Source organism: Leptonychotes weddellii, chromosome 1 (genome assembly GCF_054177405.1).
Source record: "Leptonychotes weddellii isolate Sample4059 chromosome 1, ASM5417740v2, whole genome shotgun sequence".
In the NCBI taxonomy this organism is placed as follows: domain Eukaryota; kingdom Metazoa; phylum Chordata; class Mammalia; order Carnivora; family Phocidae; genus Leptonychotes; species Leptonychotes weddellii.
The window spans coordinates 185,886,586-185,894,235 of NC_138369.1; positions in this window are offsets into that span (position 1 = coordinate 185,886,586).

Below are 7,650 nucleotides of genomic sequence, written 5' to 3' on the forward strand. Positions count from 1 at the left end.
ACCTGGGCACCCTTCCCCCGGCTCTCCTCCACTTGGCCGCCCAGAGCACGGCCTGGCCTGCCCCTGCGTTCTCCTACCTGCCCTTAGGCTTTGCCTTAAACGTCAAAATGTCACCTCCCCAGGGAGGTCTCGCTCCACGCTCCACGCCTAGGCTAGGTGAGCCCCCTCCCCCCTCCCCCACACACTCCAGCAACAACACTCACCCACCTTGTAATTGTTTGAACCCTGAGTCTGCCTTCTCTTTGAGGCTGGAAACTCTCCAGGGGCAAGGACGAGATCTGTCTTTATTCCTGGCACAGAGTGAAACCAAGGCGGCTGAAGGTTTTGCTAGATGAGAAGGAAAAGTCGCCAAATCGGACCCCTCTTGCTAGGATGTTTGGGTGAAGAAGGTGCAGATTATGGGTTTAAATTGCTTATTCAGGGGTACCTGGGTAGCTCTGTAGGTTAAGCGTCTGCCTTCCCCTCAGGTCATGATCCCAGGGTCCTGGGATGGAGCCCCTGCATGGGGCTCCCTGCTCAGTGGGGGCAGCCTGCTTCTCCCTTCCCCGCCCCCCACTCATGCTCTCTCTTACCATCTGTCTTTCTCTCTCTCAAATAAATAAAAATATTTAAAAAAAAATTTGTTTTAAACTGCTTGTTCAGTGGATTTCTTGTTCTGGTGCTAGGTGCTAACTGCTTTCATCACAAGAGTAACTGAGACCTGGATTTACTGTTCCTTTGCTAGGGGCACTTAGTAGATTTCCATTGATGCCTCAACAATGGATGGTCCTATTTTTGCCATCTAATCCCTGAAGCCTTCACTGTCAGCATAGCAGTTTCAAGCACGAACTTGAGCCTTCCCCATCTGTGTTTTGGCGAATAGGGAATTCATTATTCTGTGGTAGACCTCTATAGAAGTCCCCATGGTGTCCATTAGGAATACTGCCACCCCCCCCCCAAAAAAAAACCAAGGAGATAAATGCAAAGACTAAGCATCTGGGAAAAGGAATGGAGTCTGGCCTCCAGTTAGGTGGCTATGGATGGCCTCCAGATCAGAGAAAACCTCAAGTTGAGATCTGCCGTCACTGCTGAGGTTTCCAGTAAACACAGCAGAATTCAGAGTGACCAGAGTGAGCAGAATTCAGGTGACCAGAGTAAATGTCTTCAAGAACCACAATTGCTGACAGCTGCAAAATATTCCACATTTGAGTGTTCCATGATTTGTTCACTCCTCTCATGTTGTTGGGCTGTTTTCTCCCCCAAGTGATTGCTCACACAATGCTGAGAACAGTCCTATACAAAAACTTTTTAGCCACCTTTCTGGTAATTGGTTAGGATATATTCCTATGTTCCTATAAGTGAAATTACTGGGTCAAATGATATAAGCCTAAGACTATGGGAACCTAAGGCCAAACTTCTTGAATGTTGTATCATTTTATCTCCTAATAGAGGACAGCCTTTTAAAAAAATCTTTATTACTTTTAGGGGCATCTGAGTGGCTCAGTCGATTAAGCGTCCAACTCTTTTTTTTTTTTTTTTTTTTTTTTTTTTTTTTTTTTTTTTTATAATTTTTTTTTTAAAGATTTTTTATTTATTTGACAGAGAGAGAGGGAACACAAGCGGGGGGAGCGGGAGAGGGAGAAGCAGGCCTCCCACGGAGCAGGGAGCCCAATGCGGGGCTCGATCCCAGGACCCTGGGATCATGACCTGGGCCGAAGGCAGACGCTTAACGACTGAGCCACCCAGGCGCCCCTTAAGCGTCCAACTCTTGATTTTGACTCAGGTCATGATCTCAGGGTTGTGAGATTGAGCCCTGAGTCTGGCTCCGCGCTGGGAGTGGAGCCTGCTTAAGATTCACTCTCTCCCTCTGTCTCTGCCCCTCCCCTGCTCTAAAAAAAATAAATCTTGGGATGCCTGGGTGGCTCAGATCGTTAAGCATCTGCCTTCGGCTCAGGTCATGATCTCGGGGTCCTGGGATCGAGCCCCGCGTCATCGAGCCCCGCGTCATCGAGCCCCGCGTCGGGCTCCCTGCTCCACAGGGAGTCTGCTTCTCTCTCTCCTTCTGCCCCTCCCTCTGCTTGTGCCCTCTAGCTCTCTCTGTCAAATAAATAAATAAATAAATAAAATCTTTAAAAAATAAATAAAAATAAATCTTTACTACTTTGATTAATGAAAAATGGTTATTTCTCTTAAAAGAGTGGTTTTTCTTTCCTTTTGAATTACTGGAAAAACATTTTTTTCAATGTTTTACTAGTCATTTGCATTTCTTCACCTATGAAGGACATTTACAGTGCATGTTTAAAAAAACAAAAACTAGAATATTGCCAATACCTCTATACTTCTTATCTTTCCCATCCCATACCCCTGACTCCTCATCCTTGATATTCCATTTATCACTCCCTTGCTTTAAAAAATACATCTTAAATGAGTATATCCCTACACAGTACATTGTTTTGTTTTAGCTTTATAAAAATATTATTCAATAAGTACACTTCTGAGCCTGGCACTTTTCCATGCCATGTTTCTAAGATTTACACATATAATTTTGCATAGCTGCACTTTATATTCATTTTCACTGCTATATAATATATTCTGTTGTATGACTACAACATCATTTGTTTAGCCCTTGTCCAGCTGATCGACACTGAGTTATTTCCAGTTTGTTTGCTGTGACAGACAGTCCTGCTCTGAATATCTCCTTACTTATCCCCGGAGCCAGTGGGCAAACATTTCTCTGGGTTGTGGACCCAGGAGAGGGATTACTGGGTTGAGCTAATTAACATTCGTTTTTAAAGGTAATGCTAAACTGTTTTCCAAAGTAGTTATACCAATATATCTCCCATTACCAGTGGTTTTTATTTGTTCTCAACTGAGTATCTTTTAGGCCAAATACCTGTTCTTTTCAATTTGCAGTTTATACTGATTCTTACAACTGCCTTGGAGAATTGTGAGGTTCCCAAACACAAAACTTCACATTGTGGTTCTTAAGAGAATCCTCTAGAGGCAACGAGCCAGCTAATCACAAACCCTTATTGTCCAAAATCTAGGTGTAGGCCATGGTGGCTTGGAGTAGACCCATGGTTCGCAGGACAATGGCAGGGGTGTTAGCCTAAAAGGTCTGCTGTGAGCTTGGTGTGGGGGGCTTTTCCTAGTGACACAAGAGTCTTGTGCACGGTAGCCCCAGCAGCTGCTTTCAGAATCTCCTGCTATTTGTAGCTCTATGCTGTCTCACACCCCCCCACCCCCGTACATACAACCTTCTATTTAAATCAGCCACTCTTGGCATCTCAAGCTACCACTCTTCTTAAAGGCCAAAAAACATCTACACTCTTTGATTTGGGATTCACAGTTGTGGGCATTCTAAAAATGCTAATAGGGTGCCTGGGTGGCTCAGTTGGTTAAGCAACTGCCTTCGGCTCAGGTCATGATCCTGGAGTCCCTGGATCGAGTCCCGCATCGGGCTCCCTGTTCGGCGGGGAGTCTGCTTCTCCCTCTCCCACTCCCCATTTGTGTTCCCTCTCTCGCTGTGTCTTTCTCTGTCAAATAAATAAATAAAATCTTTAAAAAAATAAATAAAATAAAATAAAAAATAAAAATGCTAATAAAAGAAGAAATTAGATTCTTAAAGATACTGATAGCCACATGGTTTATGAGTGATTTTAACTGGCAAAACATTTTTTTATTTTTTAAATTATATATATTTTATATTTTATTATTATTTAAAATTATTATTTAAATTATTATTTTAAAATTATTATTAAATTCTCTTTTAATTTTTATTTTAAAGATTATTATTTTTTGAATTATTATTTTTTTTAATTATTATTTTAGAGTAATCTCTACACCCAACATGGGGCTCGGATGCTCTACAGACTGCCCCAGCCAGGTGCCCCTTAATTGGAAAATTTTAAATGTTCCACACTAGGGAACATATTAGGCAAATTGGGGTGTATCCACTAAGTGGTACAAAGTGTCGCACCGACTTTTCTTCTTTCCCCCGAACCATTTGAGATTAAGTTGCAGACATCATGACTCTTCAGTCCTAAGTATTTCAGGGTAAACTTCCTAAGAACAAGAAGGTTCTCTTATGTAACCACGTTGCAACGTTCAAATTCGAACACCGACCCAACGCCAGTATCTCGTGTTCAGTCCATGCTCACATTTTGACAATTGTCCCAATAACACCCTTTATGGTAATATTATCTTTGCCAAAGTCACACATTTCATGCAGTTGTCATGTCTCTTTATTCCCCTTTAATCTGGACAGTTCCTTAGTCTTTGTGTTTTGTGGTCTTGACATTGTTTGAGAGTCAGGCCCATATTATTATCCCTCAGTAAGAGTTTGTCTGTTTCTTTATGATCCAATTCAGGGGATGCTTTTTTGGCATATGATGTCAGGTCACCCTTATTGATGATGCTGACTTTGATCACATGGTTAAGGTGGTATCCACCAAATTTTCCCACTATAAAGGTTCCTGTGGAGTGTGACTGTGTAATATCCCCCAACAAGCTTTCACCCAGGGGTTTTAGCATCTATTAATGATTCCCGCCTGAGTCAGTTATTGCTGTAATTGTTGCACGACAGTTACTTTTCTAACTCTGCTGTCCCTTTAGCATTTATTAGTTGGTACTCTACTGTAAAGAAGAGCCATTCCTCTATTTGTTTGTTTGCAAGATTGTTTTTTTAGTATCATTCTGGACTCACGGATCGTTTTTTTCCAATGTCATAATTCACTACTGTCATTATTCATTTTGATTTCAAATGGCTCTAACTTTGGCCATTGGAAGCCCTATCAAGCTGGCCCTGTGTCCCTCCTGACCTGTCTCCATCATTCTTTCTGCACCTCCTTGCTTTCAGCTGGCACAAGCTGTTCCTGAGTATCTTTCACTTGCCCTGCCTCTCCCGGAGTGAGCCATTACTCCAAGGAGCTCTGGACAATGGTGTTTAGAAACTAATATATGGACACAAGGAATGCTCATGGCTCTTGGAGTGGCCCTATTGCCCAGGCTTTTTCAGCAGGCAGATCTAGGAAGTAGATTTCAATTGACAGAGCTCTGATTCCAATCCACAGAGTTCTGCCTTGCCGCCCCTCCCTCCATATTTGTAACACCCTACTCCAAAGGAGAATGAATATACCATAGTATATTCATCAATTTACTTGATCCTACAATACACACACAATATTTTCAGAATTGCTACCCCGGACCACTGGCAACTAAGTGAAGTTAAAATTTCTTTGTAGTTTTGTTTGCTTGTTTACACACAGAAGGTGTACAAAGATTTGTGTTCAAAAGTAATCTGGGTTTACTTCTCCTGCAGTTAATTTACTATAGCATTTAGTTCATTAGTTTACTTCTGTTTGTATTCAATTTTAGTTTTCTCTTCCCCCTTCTTTGTTGATTTAATTTTACTTTACTTTACTTTACTGAATATTAAAACATCCATGTTTCTACAAGTCAAAACTACCCCAAAAAAGTACGCTTGAATACATGTCATTCCCCTCAGTTTCTCCCCATTCCCACCCATCCACTCTAAGTAACCAATTTATTAGTTTCTAGTTGATTCTTCCTGAGTTTTCTTTCTTAGCAAAAATAAGCAGATCCTTGAATATTTTATTTCTCCTCATTTTACACAAAAAGTTAGCATAATATATGTATTTTGTATTTAACTTTTTTCACTTATCAATGTATCCTAGAAATCACTCCATATCAGCTCATAGATCTCTTCCTCACTCTCTTTAACAACCGCATAGTATTTCATTGTATGAACGTGCCAGTTTATTCAACCCCTTGTTTATGTATTGGCACAAAAATTGTCTCCAAGATTTTGTCATTGCAAGTAATGCTGCAATAGGTAACTTTGTACATATATATACTTTCATGTTGGCGTTAAGTGTTTCTCGAGGGAGAGTTTCTAGCTGTGAAACTGCTGGGTCAAAGGGTAAATACACACCAACTTTTGTTAGATGTTGCCAAATTCCCCTGTGCGGGAGTTGTACCGTCTTGCATTCCCACCAGCAATGTATGAGTGCCTGCGTCCCCACAGCCTGTCCTCTCGCTTTTGACTTTTGCAAACTGGATTAAGTTAGAAATCGTATCTCAGAATAATGTGCTTTTCTCTTACTATAAGAACCTAACATCTTTTCGTTTAAGGACCAGTTTCATACTTTTTTTTTTTTGCAGATTATCCATTCATGTCTCTCGCCTTCTTTAAAATTGGAATTCTGATCTTTGGTTCCCTCAGTCTTATTTACTTATGTGGGATATTAACCTTGTATCCGTGATATACGTTGCAAATATATTTTCCCCATCTTTCACTTTCTTTATGGTAGGTTTTTGTTTGCCTCCGAACCGATTTTTGTTTTTCAATGTGGGTACACGTATCAATCCTTTCCCCCTTGCCCCTGGACTTGGGTCATTAGCAAGCCTCGGGCGCACCGACGCTGCGGAGAATTCACGCGTGTCTTCCGGCCGCGCGTGGGCCCGTCCTGCTTGCTCCCGCTCCCGCTTGCACCTGGCACACACGTGCGTCTGGGACGGCGCCCGGTGGCGGGGGCGGGGGACCCAAGAATGTGGTTGGCCAGGCTGCGGGCGGCGGGCCGCGCCTGCGCACTGACAAGCGGGCCGAGCCGGCGGGGTCCCTGCGGGGAGGAGCGCGAGTGCGGTGGCGCTGACATGCGCGAGGTTTCCTCGCGGCCCTTCCGGAAGCGCCGCCCCGCCCCCTCCGTGGTGGGCCCGGGAGGGTCTCCCGCCTTCCCCAGCGGAGGCCTGCGGCCGGGACTGCGACCCCGCCCTCCCCCGGCGGCGGCCGGCCTGCCCGCCCCGCCCCGCTGCGTCCCCCACCGCCTCTGGAAGGGACGCGCGCCGCGGGGTTTGGGGCCGCGGGAGGGCGTGCGAACGCCGGGGATGTGGAGGCGCCTGGCGCTTCTCTAACGCTAGACGCGGGAAATGAAACCGTTCGATGCTTCCCTTCCAGCCTTCTCTCCCCCGCGTTGTCCCCTACTGACGTTGTTTTTTTTAACCCTCCTTTATGCAGTCCTCCAGTCTGTCACCCCCTTATAACTGCCTTATAGATCCTATCTCAAGATGCTCAGCAAAAAGAGGGGCTCTCCGCTGGCCTTCTCTGGTCATCCTCTTTACTAAGATGTATCCCGGTCCCAAACACGGGGTGTCTTTTCCAACACCAAAACAAGCAGGTCTCGGATTCTCTGCCCCCACTTCAGACGCCACCCACATTTCTGCCACGCAGACTACAAATTCGTGGGTGGGTTCCCACCTGCACGCCTCCAGTTTGATGATTCCTAGAACACCCAGAACTCGGGAAGGGGCTTTCCTTACCCGTATTCGGTGAAGGGTACAACTCACGAGGAGCAGGACGATGGAAGAGAAGCACCGAAGGGAGGTCCAGAGCGTCTGTGCCTTTTGCCCGGCCCCACCCTGGCAGCACCCAGCCCTGAACCCTTCTCTCTGATGGTTTTTATGATTTCATTGGGTAGGTGGAGGCTGAGTTAGTAAGTGAAATTTACAACCTTCTCATCGCTTGGTTGTTTCCCCAGCTCCCAGGCCCCGTCCGGGGCCATGTGGGAGCCCACAGTTACCACCTCATTAACTTAACCTCAGCTGTGGTTGCCCTTACCAGGAGCTTCCAAGGGTTTGGGAGCTATGTGCCAG